At 39.7% G+C, this 19,378-nt stretch overlaps 1 protein-coding gene across 3 annotated transcripts in view; it reads right to left on the bottom strand.

Moving 5' to 3' along the window:
* Fbxo33 (F-box protein 33) overlaps positions 1-19,378 on the bottom strand; it is a 33,933-nt gene that overhangs the window by 6,531 nt on the left and 8,024 nt on the right. The gene's annotated exons all lie outside the window — the stretch shown is intronic.

Below are 19,378 nucleotides of genomic sequence, written 5' to 3' on the forward strand. Positions count from 1 at the left end.
ACCAAGCAAGCAAGCAAGCAACCAAAACTTCTCAAACAGGAATGTAGGTAGGGATGGCCTCCACAAGCTCATGTATTTGAATATTTGGTCATTAGGGAGGAGAGTTGCGTGACAGGGATTGGGTGTGGCCTTCCTGGAGTAAGTGTAAGGAGGGTGGGCTTTGGAGCTTTAGTAGCCCACACCAGAACTAGTCAGTCTCTCTTCCTGGTGCCTGCTGGTTCAGATGGAGAACTCTCAGCTCCTCCCCAGCACCATGTGTGCCTGCAGGCTGCCATGCTCCTATGAGGATAATGGACTCAAGCTAGGAAACTGTAAGCCACCCCAATAAAGTGTTTTCCTTTATAAGAGTTGCTCTGGTCATGGTGTCTCTTCACTACTAACTTAGCTAAAAAAAAAATGGGGCTTTCTTTTTTTTTTTTGGGGGGGGGGTAAGAAATACACTTTAGATATATAAAGGAAACCTTCCCCAGTACTGTGACCACATTTGGGTAAGTCAAAGGCTATTTTTAAAAAATTATGTAAAAATCTTTAAAGTTTAAATTTCAGCTATAAAATACTTTTCTAACCACAAACTCTAAATACGATACTAGAAAACAAATAGTTAAGATACAAACTACTGGGGTTGGGGATTTAGCTCAGTGGTAGAGCGCTTGCCTAGGAAGCGCAAGGCCCTGGGTTTGGTCCCCAGCTCCGGAAAAAAAAAAAGAACCAAAAAAAAAAAAAAAAAAGATACAAACTCCTAAGTGGTAGTAGTAATCAGAAATTTCCTTAATAACATAAATAGGATAACTTTAATGATAACTGTTCAATCCATAAAAATGATTAAAACTAACAGTAGAACAATGACAAGGAAAATGTTTGCAAGATTAATAAAGAAAATACAGTTTTGTCTTTAAAAGTTTCAAATCAATCTTTCTAGTAACTCACAACAGCATCTCAGCGAAGGCTAGCATTTTATACTTAAAAAGTTCAAAGAAAATCATGAAGTAAAGACCCCAACATTGTCTCACATTAACAAAGGCTACAGAAAGCTGCACTTGCCAGAGGGCAGAGCTAGGCAGAGATGGTCTATACAGTGAGCACTATAATAGCCAGGACTACATACAAGAGCTTGTCTAAAAACAAAACAAAACCCCTAAAAAGGGAAATAAAGCAACAGAATGACATCCCAACCAAATCAAAACCGCAGAAACCAAAGGCAAAACCAAAGACCGAAGCAACCGGACAATGAGGAAAGTTACTCTAGGGGCCATCTCAAGGCTGCTGCCTGAAAACGGGATGTGCTCTTCCATCCCGGCTGTCTTGTTTGGCCTCAATGGGGTGGGGGTGGGGGTGGTAGGGGTTGGGGGAGGGGAGATGCCCAGGGTTGGGGACACCTGATCTAAGAAGGGGTGGGGGATGGGAAAAGGACTGTGGAAGGCGGTGACCTGGAAGTGGGCAGTGAGAGGGATATAGTGCATAAGTTAAAAAAAAAATTTCCTTTGAGAACAACTTCAGAGGGGCCCAATGAGTGTCACTGTATTTGTGTTAGCTCTGAAAGAATGTTCCAGTTTGTCATTTTTGTATTCTAATTTATCATAGATGGAATTTTAAAATGTTAATTTTTTAAAAGAAAAAACTTAAGTACTTATAAAAGAGAAAGTGTTTAGAGGATGAGATTTTTTTTTAAAGATTTATTTATTTATTATATATAAGCACACTGTAGCTGTCTTCAGACGCACCAGGAGAGGGCATCAGATCTCATTACAGATGGTTGTGAGCCACCATGTGGTTGCTGGGATTTGAACTCAGGACCTCTGGAAGAGCAGTCAGTGCTCTTAACCTCTGAGCCATCTCTCCAGCCCGAGGATGAGATTTTATGAAGTAAAAATTCTATCACTTTCCATTTCTGCTAGAGGAGTTCCACAATTGCAGCATTTCCCTCTTCCGGCCAACTTCCACTGTGACTATTATAGGCCCACAGGTGTGGGCAGGAAAGCGCACAGGCAAGAGATGTATACCTTTGCCAAGGCAAAATAGAAAGGACAGGAACTGTTTTTAAAACATGTATGTAAAAGACTGTGATTCAAAAATCTTTTAAACAGATGTGGTGGTACATGCTTGAAATTCCAGCATCTGGGAGACTAAAGGGACTGCCACAAACCCAAGGCCAAACTGCTCCACAGTGAATTCCAGGACAGCCTATCTCAGAAAAAGAAAAACAGGCAGACAAAAACAAAGCCAATAAAATACATATATATATCAGGTTTGAAGGAACATTGCAACTAACACAGATGAAAGATGAATTGCATATGAAAAGATTTTCATCATTATAATTTATCAGGGAGGAAGTTAAAGCCACAGTAAAAATGTAGTTTTACCCTGGAATGTCTAAAATTACAAGAATCACAACACCAAGTGTGGGCAAAGATATGGAACAACTAGATCTCACACCCAGCGTGCACATTTCACTCAAAGTGCAAAACGATACGCTCTGAAAATAGTCCATCAATTTACTAAAGACTTAAGATACAGGTCAATAATTCCAACTGAAAGAACTTACCCAAGAGAGATAAAAGCATGTATTCATATAAAGAATCAGATTCAAAAGCCCATAGCAACTTTATTCATAGTAAAAGAAAATTAGAAACAATTTAAATATTATCCAGCTGGTGAGTAAACACATCATTAACAAATTCATGCAATGGAATAACAATAAAAATGCTTGTATATACTATAATATGGACATAAAGCAAAAGTATAACAATTATATTTATTGTATTATCCTATTTATATGAAATTCTAGAACAATCAAACAGTAGGGCCAGGTCATTGTTTCCTTAGGGCTAAAGATAGTGAACAGAGTAAAATTTCTTTGCTAAAAAAAGTTCTACAAGTTGAATTTGGTAGTCATACAGCAGAATTAATCTTTAAACACCTCTTCAATTATACTCTTAAAAATGAGTAAGACGGGACCCTCACTCTTTCTGGTTTGCACTGGTGCCCGGAGCAGAGCCTCTGCTCTGGATCCCCTCCCACTCACCCAACACCCCAGTTGCACCTCCCCAGGTGTTCTGACACATTCAGGATCACAGGATCACCAGCTCACAGGAGGGATAGGCTCCAGTCAGAGACAGCAAAGGCAGTTAACATTAGAGATAACACAGGCTTACAGGAGGGTCAAGCCACTGTCAGATCCAGCAAGACAAGCTAACACCAGAGACAACCTGATGGCAAGAGGCAAGCGCAAGACCATAAGCAACAGAAACCAAGACTACTTGGCATCATGAGAACCCAGTTCTTCCACCACAGCAAATACTGAATATCCAAACATACCTGAAAAGCAAGAATCAGATATAAAATCACATCTCATGAAGATGATAGAGGGCTTTAAGAAGGATATAAATAACTTCCTTAAAAAAATACAGGAGAGCACAGATAAACAAGTAGAAGCCCTTAAAGCGGAAACACATAAATCCCTTAAATACAGGAAACACAATCAAACAGGTAAAGGAATTTAACAAAACCATCCAGGATCTAAAAATGGAAATAGAAACATTAAAGAAAACACAAAGGGAGACAACTCTGGAGACAGAAAAAACTAGGAAAGAGAGCAGGAGTCACAGATGCAAGCATCACCAACAGAATCCAAAAGGATAGAAGAGAGACTCTATAGAAGATATAATAGAAGACACTGACACAATAGTCAAGGAAAATACAAAAGCAAAACATTCAAGATATCCACAACAAAATGAAAAGACCAAACCTAAGAATAATATGTATAGAAGAAAGTAAAGGTTCCCAACTCAAAGGGCCAGCAAACATCTTCAACAAAATTATAGAAGAAAACTTCCCTAACCTAAAGAGATGCCCATAAACATAAGAAGCTTACAGAACTCCAAATAGATTGGAGCAGAAGAGAAATTCCTCCCGTCACATAATAGTCAAAACAACAAATGCACAAAACAAAGAATATTAAAAGCAGTAAGGAAAAAGGTCAAGTAACATATAAAGGCAGACCTATCAGAATCACACCAGATTTCTCACCAGAGAGTAGGAAAGCCAGAAGATCCTGGACAGATGTCACACAGATCCTAAGAAAACACAAATGCTAGCCCAGGCTACTACATCCAGCAAAACTCTCAATTACCATAGAGGGAGAAACCAGGTATTCCATGATAAAACCAAATTTAAACAGTATTTGTCCACAAATCCAGCTGTATAGAGAATAATAGAAGAAAAAGTCCATCACAAGGAGGGAAACTATATATCCCAGAAAAAGTAAGAAAGTAATCTTTCAACAAACCCAAAAGAAGATAGCCACACAAAAATAATTCCACCTCTAACAACAAAAATAACAGGAAGCAACAATCATTGGTCCCCAATATCTCTCAACATCAATGGACTGAATTCCCCAGTAAAAAGACAGACTAACATTCTATATACATAAACAGAACCCAGCATTTTGCTGCATATAGGAAATGTACCTCAGTGACAAAGACAAACAGTACTTCAAAGTAAAAGGCTGGAAGACAATTTTCCAAGCAAATGGTCCCAAGAAACAAGCTGGAGTAGCCATTCTACTATAATGTAAAATAAGACTTTCAACGAAAAATTATCAAAAAGATGGGGAAGGACACTACATAATCAAAGGAAAAATCCACCAAGATGAACTCTTAATTCTGAACATTTATGCCCCAAAAGCAAGGGCACCCACATTTGTAAAAGAAATGTTACTGAAGCTCAAAGCATAAATTGAACCTCACACAATAATAGAAGATTTCAACACCCCAGTCTCACCAATGGACAGATCACAGAAACAGAAATTAACCAGAAACAGAGTGAAACTAACAGAAGTTATGAACCAAATGGATTTAACAGATATCTATAGAATATTTCACCCTAAAACAAAAGAATATACCTTCTTCTCAGTACCTCATGGTAGCTTCTCAAAAATTGAGCATATAATCAGACATTAAACAAACCTCAACAGGTACAAGGACATTGAATTAATCCAATGTATAATACTGGACCACTATGGACTAAGGTTGGTCTTTAATAAAAACAAAATCAACAGAAAGTCCACATGGAAGCTGAACAACTATCTACACACTTTTAACTTGGTCAGGGAAGAAATAAAGAAATTGAAGACTTTTTAGCATTTACTGAAAACGAAGGCACAACAGACCCAAAGTTATGGGACACAATGAAAGCAGTGCTAAGAGGAAAGCTCATAGCTCTGAGTGGCTCCAAAAAGAAATTGGAGAGAGCATACACTAGCAGCTTGACAGCATACTTGAAGGCTCTAGAACAAAAGGAAGCAAATACACCCAAGAGGAGTGGACTGCAGGAAAGAATAAAACTCAGGGCTGAAATCAATCAAGTAGAAATAAAGAGAACTATACAAAGAATCAACAAAACCAGTTCTTTGCGAAAAATCAACAAGATAAACTCTTACCCGAACTAAGTAGAGGGCACGGAGATAGTATCCAAATGAACAAAATCAGGAATGAAAAGGGAGACATAACAACAGAAACTGAGGAAATTAAAAAAAAAAAAAATCAGATCCTACTACAAAATTCTATAGTCAACAAATCTGGAAAATCAAGATAAAATGGATGATTTTCTAGACAGATACCAGGTACTGAAGATAATCATCTAAACAGTGCCACAATCCCTAAGGAAATATAAGCAGTCATTATAAGTTTCCCAACCAAAACCAGTCTGGGGCCAGATGGTTTTAGTGCAGAATTCTATCAGACCTTCAAAGAAGACCTAATACCAATTTTTCTCAAACTATTTCACAAAATAGAAACAGAAGGAACACTACCCAATTCATTCTATGAGGCCACAGTTACACTGATACTTAAACCACAAAAGACCAACAAAGAAAGAGAACTTTAGACCAATTTCCCTTATGAATATTGATGCAAAAATACTCAATAAAATTCTTGCAAACTGAACCTAAGGACACATAAAAAACAATCATCCATTATGATCAAGTACGCTTCATCCCAGGTAGGCAGGGATGGTTCAATATACAGAAATCCATCAATGTAATCCATTATATAAACAAACTCAAAGATAAGAACCACATGATCATTTCATTAGATGTGGAGAAAGTATTTGACAAAATTCAATACCCCTTCATGATAAAAGTCCTGAAAAGATCAGGAATTCAAGGCCCATAACTAAACATAAACTCTCTCTTAACCAATATAGTACTCGAAGTCCTAGCCAGAGCAATCAGACAATGAAAGGAGGTCAAAGGATTACGAATTGGAAAGGAAGAAATAAAAATATCACTATTTGCAGATGATATGATGGTATACTTAAGTGACCCCAAAAGTTCCACCAGAGAGTTACTTAACCTGATAAAAAGCTACAGCAAACCAGTAGCTAACATCAAATTAAATGGAGAGAAACTTGAAGCAATCCCACTAAAATCAGGGACTAGACAAGGCTGCCCACTCTTTCTCTACTTAATTAATATAGTACTTACTCCTAGGCAGAGCAATTAGACAACAAAAGGAGGTCAAAGGGATACAAACTGGAAAAGAAGAAGTCAAATTATCACTAATTGCAGATATGATAGTATACTTAAGTGACCCCAAAAATTCCACCAGAGAACTCTAGCTGATAAACAACTTGAGCAAAGTGACTGGATATAAAATTAACTCAAACAAATCAGTAGCCTTCCTCTACTCAAAGGATAAACAGGCTGAGAAAGAAATTAGGGAAATGATACCCTTCATAATAGTCACAAATAACATAAAATACCTCAGTGTAACTCTAACCAAGCAACTGAAATATTGGTATGACAAGAACTTCAAGACTCTGAAGGAAAAAATTGAGGAAGATCTCAGAAGATGGAAAGATCTCCTGTGCTTATGGATTGGCAGGATTAATACAGCAAAAATGGACATTTTGCCAAAATCAATCTACAGATTAAATGCAATCCCCATCAAAATTTCCAACTCAATTCTTCATAGAGTTAGAAAGAACAATTTGCAAATTCATTTGGAATAACAAAAAACCCAGAATAGCAAAAACTATTCTCAACAATAAAAGAACTTCTGGGGGAATCACCATCCCTGACCTCAAGCTGTTTTACAGAGAGATACTGATTAAAAACTGCATGGTATTGGTACAGAGACAGACAGATAGATCAGTGGAAAGGAATTGAAGACCCAGAAATGTACCCACACACTTATTGTCACTTGATCTTTGACAATGGAGCTAAAACCATCCAATGGAAAAAAGACAGCATTTTCAACAAATCGTGCTGGTTCAATGGGCAGTCAGCATGTAGAAGAATACAAGTTGATCCATTCTTTTTTTTTTTTTTTTTTTTCAGAGCTGGGGACCGAACCCAGGGCCTTGCGCTCGCTAGGCAAGCGCTCTACCACTGAGCTAAATCCCCAACCCAAGTTGATCCATTCTTAAGTTCTTGTACAAAACTCAAGTAAAAGTAGATGAAGGACCTTCACATAAAGCCAGATACACTCAAACTAATAGATGAAAAAGGGGGGAAGAGTCTCAAACACATGGGCACTGGGGAAAATTTCCTGAACAGAACACAACGAGTTATGCTCTAAAACAAGAATCAACAAATGGGACCTCATAAAACTGCAAAGCTTTTGTAAAGCAAAGGATGCTGTCTTTAGGACAAAACAGTGACTAACAGATTGGGAAAAGATCTATACCAACCCCATATCCGGTAGAGGGCTAATATACAAAATATACAAAGAACTCAAGTAGTTAAACTCCAGAGAGCAAAATAACCCTATTAAAAAATGGAGTACAGAGCTAATCAAAGGTTTCTCAGCCGAGGAATGTCAAATGGCTGAGAAGCACCTAAAGAAATGTTCAACAGGGGTTGGGGATTTAGCTCAGTGGTAGAGCACTTGTTTAGCAAGCACAAGGTCCTGGGTTCAGTCCCCAGCTCCGGGGAAAAAAAAATGTTCAACATCCTTAGCCATCAGGGAAATGCAAATCAAAACAACCCTGAGATTTCACCTCACACCACTGAGAATGGCTAAGATCAAAAACTCAGGTTTCAACAGATGCTGGCGAGGATGTGGAGAAAGAGGAACACTCCTCCATTGTTGGTGGGATTGCAGACTGGTACAACCACTCTGGAAATCAGTCTGGAGGTTCCTCAGAAAATTGGACATTCCACTACCTGAGGACCCAGCTATACCTCTCCTGGGCATGTACCCAAAACATGCCCCAATATATAACAAAGACACGTGCTCCACTATTTTCATAGAAGCCTTATTTATAATAGCCAGAAGCTGGAAAGAACCCTGATACCCTTCAACAGAGGAATGGATACAGAAAATGTCGTACATCTACACAATGGAGTACTACTCAGTTATCAAAAACAATGACTTTATGAAATTCATAGGCAAATGGATGGAACTAGAAAATATCATCCTGAGTGAGGTAACCCAATCACAGAAAAAAACACATGGTATGCACTCATTGAATAGTGGGTATTAGCCCCAAAGCTGGAATTACCCAAGATGCAATCCATTTAGATTGTTATTCCCTTTCCCGGTTTCTGGGCCAACATCCCCCTAACCCCTCCCCTCCCCTTCTATATGCGTGTTCCCCTCCCCATCCTCCCCCCATTACCGCCCTCCCCCCAACAATTACGTTCACTCAGGGTTCAGTCTTGGCAGGACCAAGGGCTTCCCCTTCCACTGGTGCTCTTACTGGGCCATTCATTGCTACCTATGAGGTTGGAGCCCAGGGTCAGTCCATGTATAGTCTTTGCGTAGTGGCTGAGTCCCTGGAACCTCTGGTTGGTTGGCATTGTTGATACACCTTCTTCTTACCACCTCATGGAACCTTCTCCAAAACTGACCATATAATCAGTCACAAACCAGGCCTCAACAGATACAGGAAGATAGAAATAATCCCATGCATCCTATCAGATCACCATGGACTAAGGCTGATCTTCAATAACAATAAGGGAAGAACACCTAAATACACATGGAAATTGAACAATGCTCTACTCAATGACAACTTGCTCAAGGAAGAAATAAAGAAATTAAAGACTTCTTAGAATTTAATGAAAATGAAGATACAACATATCCAAACATACGGGACACAATGAAAGCTGTGCTAAGAGGAAAATTCATAGCTCTGAGTGCCTGCAAAAAGAAACAGGATAGAGCATATATCAGCAACTTGACAGCATACCTAAAAGCTCTAGAACAAAAAGAAGCAAATACATCCAAGAGGAGTAGAAGGCAGGGAATAATCAAATTCAGAGCTGAAATCAACCAAGTAGAAACAAGAAGGACTATACAAAGAATCAACAAAACCAGGAGCTGGTTCATTGAGAAAATCAACAAGATAGATAAACCCTCAGACAAACTAACCAGAGGGCACAGAGAATGTGTCCAAATTAACAAAATCAGAAATGAAAGGGAGACATAACAACAGAATCTGAGGAAATTCAAAAAAATCATCAGATCCTACTACAAAAGCGAAACTGGAAAATCTGGAGGAAATGGACAATTTTCTGGACAAATACCAGGTACCAAAGTTAAATCAGGAACAGATAAACCATTTAAACAACCCCATAACTCCTAAAGAAATAGAAGCAGTCATTAAAGGTCTCCCAACCAAAGAGCCGTGGTCTAGACATTGAGTGCAGAATTCTATCAGACCTTCATAGAAGACCTCATACCAATACTCTCCAAACTATTCCACAAACTAGAAACAGACGGAGCACTACCTAATTCCTTCTATGAAGCCACAATTACTCTTACTCTCCAAACTATTCCACAAACTAGAAACAGACGGAGCACTACCTAATTCCTTCTATGAAGCCACAATTACTCTTATACCTAAACCACACAAAGACCCAACAAAGAGAACTTCAGACCAATTTCCCTTATGAATATTGATGCAAAAATACTCAATAAAATTCTTGTAAACCAAATCCAAGAACACATCAAAATGATCATCCATTATGATCAAGTAGCCTTCATCCCAGGGATGCAGGGATGGTTTAATATGCGGAAATCCATCAATGTAATCCACTATATAAACAAACTCAAAGATAAGAACCACATGATCATTTCATTAGATGCTGAGAATGCATTTGACAAAATTCAATACCCCTTCATGATAAAAGTCTTGGAAAGATCAGGAATTTAAGGCCAATATCTAAACATAGTAAAAGCAATATACAGCAAACCAGTAGCTAACATCAAACTAAATGGAGAGAAACTTGAAGCAATCCCACTAAAATCAGTGGGAGAAGGCTGCCCACTCTCTCCCTACTTATTCAATATAGTTCTCTAAGTCCTAGCCAGAGCAATCAGGCAACAAAAGGAGGTCAAAGGGATACAAAAGGGAAGGGAAGAAGTCAAAATATCACTATTTGTAGATGATATGATAGTGCACTTAAGTGATCTCAAAAGTTCCACCAGAGAACTACTAAGTCTGATAAAGAACTTCGGAAAAGTGGCTGGGTATAAAATTGACTCAAATCAGTAGCCTTCCTCTACTCAAAGGATAAACAGGCTGAGAAAGAAATTAGGGACATGACAACCTTCACAATAGTCCCAAATAATATAAAATACCTCAGTGTGACTTTAACCAAGCAAGTGAAAGATCTGTATGACAAGAACTTCAAGTCTCTGAAGAAAGAAATTGAAGAAGATCTCAGAAGATGGAAAGACCTCCCATGCTCATGGACTGGCAGGATTAATACAGTAAAAATGGACATTTTGCCAAAATCAATCTACAGATTAAATGTAATCCCCATCAAAATTCCTATTCAATTTTTCATAGAAATAGAAAGAGCAATTTACAAATTTATTTGGAATAACAAAAAACCCAGGACAGCTAAAACTACTCTCAACAAGAAAAGAACTTCTGGGGGAATCACCATCCCTGACCTCAAGCAGTATTACAGAGCAATAGTGATAACAACTGTGTGGTATTGGTACAGAGACAGGCAGGTAGATCAGTGTAATAGAATTGAAGATCTAAAAATGAACCCACACACCTATGGTCACTTGAACTTTGACAAAGGACCTAAAACCATCCAATGGAACAAAAGACAGCATTTCCAACAAATGATGCTAGTTCAACTGGAGGTCAGTCAGCATGTAGAAGAATGCAAATTGATCCATTGTTATTGCCCCGTACAAAGCTTAAGTCCAAGTGAATCAAGGACTTCCACATCAAACCAGATACACTCAAACTAATAGAAGAATTTCTTTTCTGGCCCAGTCTATTTGGAGTTAGTTCTGTAGGCTTCTTGTATGTTTATGGGTCTCTCTTTTTTTAGGTTAGGGAAGTTTTCTTCTATAATTTTGTTGAAGATATTTACTGGCCCTTTAAGTTGGGGGTCTTCACTTTCTTCTATGCCTATTATCCTTAGGTTTGATCTTCTCATTTTGTATTGGATTTCCTTTGTGTTTTGGGCTAGGAGCTTTCTGCATTTTACATTATCTTTGAGGGTTGTGTCAATGTTTTCTATGGTATCTTCTGCCTCTGAGATTCTCTCTTTTATCTCTTGTATTCTGTTGGTGCTGCTTGCAGCTATGACTTCTGATTTCTTCCCTAGGTTTTCTATCTCCAGGGTTGTCTCCCTTTGTGCTTTCTTTATTGTTTCCATTTCCATTTTTAATTTCTGGACGGTTTTGTTCAATTCCTTCACCTATTTGGTTGTTTTTTCCTGTAATTCTTTAAGGGATTTTTGTGTTTCCTCTTTAAGGACTTCTACTTGTTTACTTGTGTTGTCCTGTATTTCTTTTAGGGAGTTATTTATGTCTCTTTTAAAATCCTCCATCATATCATAAAATGTGATTTTAAATCTAAATCTTGCTTTTCTGGTGTGTTTGGATATCTAGTATTTGCTTTGGAGGGAGAACTGCGCTCTGATGATGCCAAGTAGTTTTGGTTTCTGTTGCTTAGGTTCCGGCACTTGCCTCTTGCCATCAGGTTGTTTCTGGTGTTAGTCTGTCTTGCTGTTTTTGAGAGTGACTTGACCCTCCTGAAGGCCTCTGTGTCAGCACTCCTGAAGGCCTCTGTGTCAGGACTCCTGTAGAGCTGTTTTCCTGTTTTCTTTCAGCTGTTTCTGGGAACAGGTGTTCTGCTCTCAGGTGTGTAGGCCCTTCTGGTGACAGTCTTTCAGCTCTTGGTGCAGGCAGGGATCAGAAGGTCCCCGCCCTCCCTAGTCGATTTCCCTCCTGGGTCAAGAATGTGGGTAGCGGGCAGTCTCTGAGGGTCCAGCTCTCTCCCCCACGGGATCTGGGTTCAGTGAGTTGTTTGACCGGTTCAGTTTAGTTCCGGCACAGACTGGAACCACAGTTACCTGCTGCTAACTGCTCCTACATTCCTGTGTCCAGAGGCACTATGCCGTTTCCTCTTGGGCCAGGGACGTGGGCAAAGGTGGGCAGGGGTGGCAGTCTGTCCTGTGGTCTCAGGATAGTCCACACTTCTGGGTGTTCACCCCTCTCCCCTATGGGATTTGGGAGCAGGGAGCTATGGGATGGGATCAGTTCAGTTTTGGGCACAGCCAGAAACCGGAAGTGCCCTGTCCCAGAGTATTTCTGCCTTTGTGTGTCCTGAGTCCACCAGGCAGGTCACTTGGAGCAGAAAAGCTGGTCTCTCGGGTGTGTAGGCACTCCTGGTGACTGTCTTTCAGCTCTTGGCATAGGAAGGGATCAGAAGGGTCCTGCCCCTGACTGCTCCTAGGTCCTTGTGCCCAGGGAGCACAGTTGGCACTAGGAGATTCCTTCTTGTGTTGGGAATGTGGGCAGAGGGTAGTCTCCTCTGATTTCTCAGGAGTGTTCGAATTTCTGAGGGTTAATCTCTCTCCCACATGGGATTTGGCTGCAGGACAGTGTGATTTTTCAAGCTAGCTAGTTCCTGTCTCTTTTTCTTTCAAAAGCTATTAGTGCCAACATAGTTTACATTTATGATTTACTAAATTCTAATGACTTGGCAATGGCCCTACTTTCAAATTCACATGAATCTGAGAATTAAGCTTTCTTTTTCTAAAAAATTGTGATTCACTTGCTACAATTGTTTTAAAAAATTATTCATCTTTAATTTTTTTTGTCATAGATTTATTTCTATTATTTTGTGTGTATGAGTGTTTTTCCATCTGTATATCAATTGTGTGTCTGGTGCCCAAGGAAGCAGTGAGCCTCTATATGGGTGCTACGTTTTGAACCTGGATCCATTAGCAAGAACAAGTGCTCTAGACCTCTGAGCCAATTCTCTAGCACCTAAGCTTTCTTTTTTTGAGGAGGATCCTAACACCCACAACGTGATTCACAATTGCCTGTTAACTCTAGTTCTAGGGGGAATCCAACATCCTGTCTGGCCTTTGCAGGCACTGAATGCACATGGTGCATAGGCAAAACATCCAAAATACCCACACATATGTGACAGAATGAGACTAAAAAGAAGACCTACACTGCAGCTTAAAAGGGAGGATGTGAAGGCAGTGCTGGGGAGGGGTAAGTAGGTTATGTGAAGGCAGTGCTGGGGAGGGGTAAGTAGGTTATGTGAAGGCAGTGCTGGGGAGGGGATAACTAGGTTATGTGAAGGCAGTGCTGGGGAGGGGTAACTAGGCTATCTTAAAAAGGAGGATGTGAAAGGCAGTGCTGGGGAAGGGGTAACTAGGCTATCTTAAAAAGGATGTGAAAGGCAGTGTGGGGAAGGGCAACTAGGTTATGTGAAGGCAGTGCTGGGGAAGGATAACTAGGTTATGTGAAGGCAGTGCTGGGGAGGGGTAACTAGGTTATCTTTGGTGCTCAGTTGTCTCACTAGAGGTGTTTACAGTCAAACTTCACCTCCAACAAGAGCAGTAGTCTCTGAATTTTTATATCCACAAGCCCCGAAGGTCTCTTCCTTCCATCAATTGACAACTCTGAGTCAGAGTGTGTCCAGGGAACTGCTTATGTCCCGGATCCTAATTCATAGACACGAGTCTATGTCAGGACAGTGTGGGGCTCTATGGCACAGAGGTACGGAAGACCTTCACAGGATCGAGACCAACATGCTGGGTACGACTGACCACTTTAAGTGTCTGGGCCTGCACAGACTGGCAACACAGACTGCCTTGGCACTGCTGCTTTCTATGTCTTCAAAGTCTGAGAGGCAATTGGTAGAAATTAAGCGGCTTTGCAGGCATTTTCCATGACCATGCCCACATTAGCACTGAGAGCCCCTCGTATGAGAAGACATTTACCACAGTTGTTGTCTGTCTGTCTGTCTTTCCTTTTGGAAACTTTGGAAATGAAAATGCTCAACAAAGCTTAAAACAAATTTTCTTAAAACAAATTTAGCTTAGTGGATAGTATATCCTGAGCCTAGGGGTTAACACACTAGATCAAGTAGAAGAAACAATATCAAGGATTAAAGCAAGGTTAAGATTTTACTATATTCAGACATCAATAAAGAAAATGTCATTATGGCTGTGACCTTCAAGAACTGTAATATATAATCTAAAGACTAATGCTGTTTAACAATCCTTGAACTAGAAGGTGCTGAGGCTCAAACCAAAGGCATTAGGGAAACAAACACATCCCTCCCCATGAACACATTCAATGAAATTAGAGCAGGAAAGTCCCCTAACCCAGGGGAAGTTGGAGACATCCAGAATTAGGAAGAATCTTAGAACTCCAAATATGATTAGAAAAGAACCTCTCCATGTGAAGAGTTCAGAACAAAGAAAGAATACTCAAGGCTGCAAAGAAAAGAGCCTAGTTACTTACAAAGGCTTTACCCCATCAGCATTACATCACACCTCTCAGCAGAAATGCTAAAGGCCAAGAAAGAACAGGAGGATGTGCTTCAAGCCTTGACAATAACTAACTGCAAGCCAGGGTCTCTATACCTAGCAATGTTATTCGTTGCCTCTTAAATGTCTGGAATAAACAAAGACTCCAAAACTAAGCAATTCTTCACCTCTAAGCCAGCACCAAACAAACAAACAAACAAACAAAACAAAAACAACAACAACAAGAACAACAACAAAAAAACAAAACCCAACCAACCAACCAAACAAACAAAAACATAGAACAGGAAAATTAAATATTTTATAGTCAGTATGCCAGCAAACCTTTAAAATTAAGAAGGGAGAAAGATAAGGTGCAAGATAACACAGGGGTTTGTATAGTTTTGAAAGAAAATGTCTTGTATAGTTACATAATAGATTTTATGACATTTTATAAATTTACATGTTTTGTTCATATTCACACCCATTATTCTGTTCTTCCCTTCCTCTTCCCAACTAATCCCCCTCTACCCTTTCTGAAATAATGTAATGAGTTTCATTAATGTTGCTTACAGTAACATGGCTGAGGGCTGTTTAGAGTTATATCGGTACCTTACTAGTGGCTACTATTAAATGCACACAAACCCTCAGGGTGAAATGGGGCCAGCAGTTCTTCTCCCTTTCATGACAGGGTGCTGGCAGGTCCCGTCTTGTGCAGGTAGCTGTGTGTTCAGGAGTAAAATGGCAAGGTAATGCCCAGTGGTACATACTCACCTGCTCCTCTAGCCCTTGAGTTCTTTTAATCCCTTCTTTGACAACCTGGAGACTTAGAGGGGGTGATAGAGTGTGTGTGTGTGTGTGTATGTGTGTGTGTGTGTGTGTGTGTGTGTGTGTGTGTGTGTGTGTGTGTGTTTTAATGGCTGAGCACTCGACAGTCACTTATTCTCATCATTTTGACTAGTTACAAGCCTCAGCCACCACTACAAACAGAAGCTTCTCATACCAAAGCCTGCAGAAGCACTAACCTATAGACATAAACACAGTAATCTGAACAACAATAAACAGCAAAGAAAGAGCAGCCACTATTTTTACCCACTGAGCCATCTCTTCAGCCCTGTCCACTATTCTTGACTTTACAGTATGGTTGGCTCAGAGTTTACCTGTCCTTCCACCTTTTATGCCTTGGTGCTTTCACTCTTATCGAAGTGTATTCTAATTGTAATGATCAATCTTGATTATCAACATGAGATTTATAATCACTAAAGAAACATACCTCTGGGTGTGTGTCTATCAAAGTATTTCTGGGAAGATTTAATTGATCAAGGAAGCTCCATCCTGCGTGGGGGAGCAGCCCTAGGCTGAATACAAAGGAAAAACTGAGATGACACCAGTGTTCATTTCTCTGCTCTTTGACAGAGAAATGTGATGAGCAGCTGCTTCATACTCTTGTCACGCCTCTGCTGCTATCCTGAACTTTCTGCTTTTAAACCAAAGTCAAACACACACCTTCTCTTAAGTTGTTTTTGTCAGGCACTTAATAACAGCAACGAATAAAGTAACTAATACAGGCATCTTCGGTCACTGAAAGATCGGCTTGGCCTGAATTCTTTCTCTTTAATTGGTATCTTCATTTTGTCAGGAATGTGGCAAAAACCTATTCACTGGCAGGCACAGTTTATCCTGCAACTGATATTTTTCAGTTCAAATCTATTCTAAATCTAAGTGTTCCTAGTCAATGGCTTCTTTAAAATAGGGCACTCTTCGATCAAATCTTTAATGCTTTCCAATGTTACCTTGGTACAAGCTTTTGGTTCCTGGCTTCCATTTATAAGTTTATTTCTTTATTCCTTTTTATTTTTACTAGGCACTTATCATGTACAATGGTCGTAACTTCTGCAGTATGAGGTACTTAAAGACTAAAGCAATTTTTTCTTCCTTCACAACTTCAGAGAATAGTTCTGTTTGTAGTATAGATCCAACCAACCTCAGTATGATTATTTTTTTTCCTGAAGGTTTCCTAAGTGAAACCTTTTCACTTAATTCCAGCACTTGAGGGGAGGCAGAACTGGTAATCTCTGTGAGCTCAAGGCCAGTCTGGTTTACAAAACAGTTCCAGGGCATCGAGGGTACACAGCTGAGACCCTGTTTCAAAAAAAACCAAAAGAACTTATTATCTTTTCACTTAAAGAATTTTAGAGGTTTTCTGTGGCATAGCTGACCTGCTGGTTTCAGTACTCGTGTGCTTGGTGTTATTACTAAGTAAAGTATGGGTTACTTAGACTTCAGCACAGTGGTGCTTTATCAGTCAATCTCTGAAGTGAAGTGTCTATTAGTGAGTAATCGGTAGACAGCATAGACACTACAGATACACTGGGCAGAGGGATGAGTCAAGTCTTAGGGCCAGATGCGGTAATATAACTTTTCACTATTCTACTGGAAATGATCTGATTTAAAACATGTTTGACTTTTTCCATACAGTATTTTTGGGTCATGGTTGATGGGTAACTGAAATACCAGATAGCAAAGTAATGCATAAGGAGCGACCTTACCATGCTGGTGTCTGTGGATTTAAAGAAACAGTACTTTTACTCCAACCTCAGATTACTGGAGATGTTTACCCTTCTCTGGTGTAGGTGTCCTGGCATCTAGGCTCTAGTGGCTTTCTGTACTCACTATGAAGGAAGACAGAAACCGGTCATTTTGGGACTACACTGAAGTAGGGTACACGGCCTACTTCATCTCTCCCCTTCTCTCCAGAAGGGAAAGTCCAGGTCTAAGCTCTTCTGAGTCTTGTGGAACTGTCAGCTGTAAGAGGAAGGTCACTTTTGTTGCTCTTTGTTGTCTGAGGGTCTGTGGTAGTATGAGGCAAGATAGAAATGGGTCCTTAGGGTGAAGATAAAAGGCTTCTTACAAAAACCAGATGGCCAGGAATATCATCCACTGTATCCTTCACTACCACAGAAGGCCTAGGAGGCAAGCGAAGGAAAAAGCTACTGTGTTCTTACCCACAGGAGCATGGATTTCTCAGGTTTGGCCTTGTCTATGGTGATATAACTTCTTAAATGGGTTCTAGCCTTTTACTATACATACTTTTTTTTTTTTTTTGGGTTCTTTTTTTCGGAGCTGGGGACTGAACCCAGGGCCTTGTGCTTCCTAGGCAAGCGCTCTACCACTGAGCTAAATCCCCAACCCCTTACTATACATACTTTATTTGAATATTATTTTAATGTTTCTGCAGGAAAACAATTGTTTGACTTATTTAAGTCAACTTGCTCTTATAACAAAATTTTTCATGTGATAAAAATGCACATATTGATGAAAAAGATAAAAATTATAAAGCACTACAATTTTGCAGAAAGATGTATACATTTACTGGTGACGCTATCTGCTGAGGTTATTTTTTTCTGTATCTTCCAATTTTTCTATTTTTATAAACACATTTCTTGGGAATTCAGAAAGAAATTAAAATAACTGTATAGTTTTGAGTTTATAAGAATTTAATTAACAATCATAATAAAATTTACCTAGTTAATATACTGAGATGCTTTGGAAGATTTCTAGTTTCAGGTTTAGGGCATATTTCCAATGTCCAAGCACTAAATGGCAATGGAATAAAAATGTTTTCTAATTGTGACAATAAACCGTTAACCATCTTTTAATAGTAGAGCCAACAATATACGCATAAACTGGCTGGTTATGGATAGGAGAGACTCACAAGTTATGTGGAACCATCCACGCCAGGAAAACATTATCATGCACAGACTAGAGTTACCTGCAGCCACAGTCATCAAAAAAGCATGAATTAAATGACAGCTCAGTCAGTAAGTAAAATACTTACAACACAAGCATGAAGACCTAATGTAGACAGATGCCCAGCTCCCACTTTTACAAACAGATCCCTGGTGCTCCTAAACAGTCAGCCTTGTCTGTTCTCGGAATTCAGGTCAACTGAGACCTTATTTCAAAAAGCAAAGTAGATGGTCCCTAAAGAACACCACCTGATGAACTGTTTGAGGAGTAAGAGGAAGAATAGGCCTGGCCTTGTTAGAGGAGGTATGTTGCTAGGGGTGGGCTTTGAGGTTTCAAAAGCTGGAGTCAGTCCCAGTGTCTCTGTCTGCATGCTGTCTACCTATCAGCATATAAAACTCTCAGGCACTGCTCCCGTACCTTGCCTGTCTGCCATGATGATAATGGACTAGCCCTCTGATACTAAGCCAGCTCCAATTAAATGCTTTCCTTTATAAGAGTTGCCTTGCTTGTGGTATCTTTTTGCAGCAACAAGTGAATAAGACAGTTGTACACGCTTCTATAGCTCCATCTTTCTTCCCCTTTGGCTCCCAGAACTTTTCCTGACATGGCTCAGTTATTCATTTGCCTTGGTCATCACTCTTTCCAGACCAAAAATCGTGCCAAGTTCAGGCCTCAGGTCTGCTCTGTACTTGGAATGTTATTTGCTCTGAGACACACAGGGCAACTCTAGTCATTCACCACACAGCTCTAAAAGACTTTTCCAAAGACGTCTTTGTGAACCACTCTATCTACTGTTCCAACTTAAGTCACTACTATAATCTCCTTTTATCTACTGTGCAAATGAGTCCCTGAATGTATGTGGATGTCAGGGTATGGACGGTGGCCGCA

Source organism: Rattus norvegicus, chromosome 6 (genome assembly GCF_036323735.1).
Source record: "Rattus norvegicus strain BN/NHsdMcwi chromosome 6, GRCr8, whole genome shotgun sequence".
Classification (NCBI taxonomy): Eukaryota; Metazoa; Chordata; class Mammalia; order Rodentia; family Muridae; genus Rattus; species Rattus norvegicus.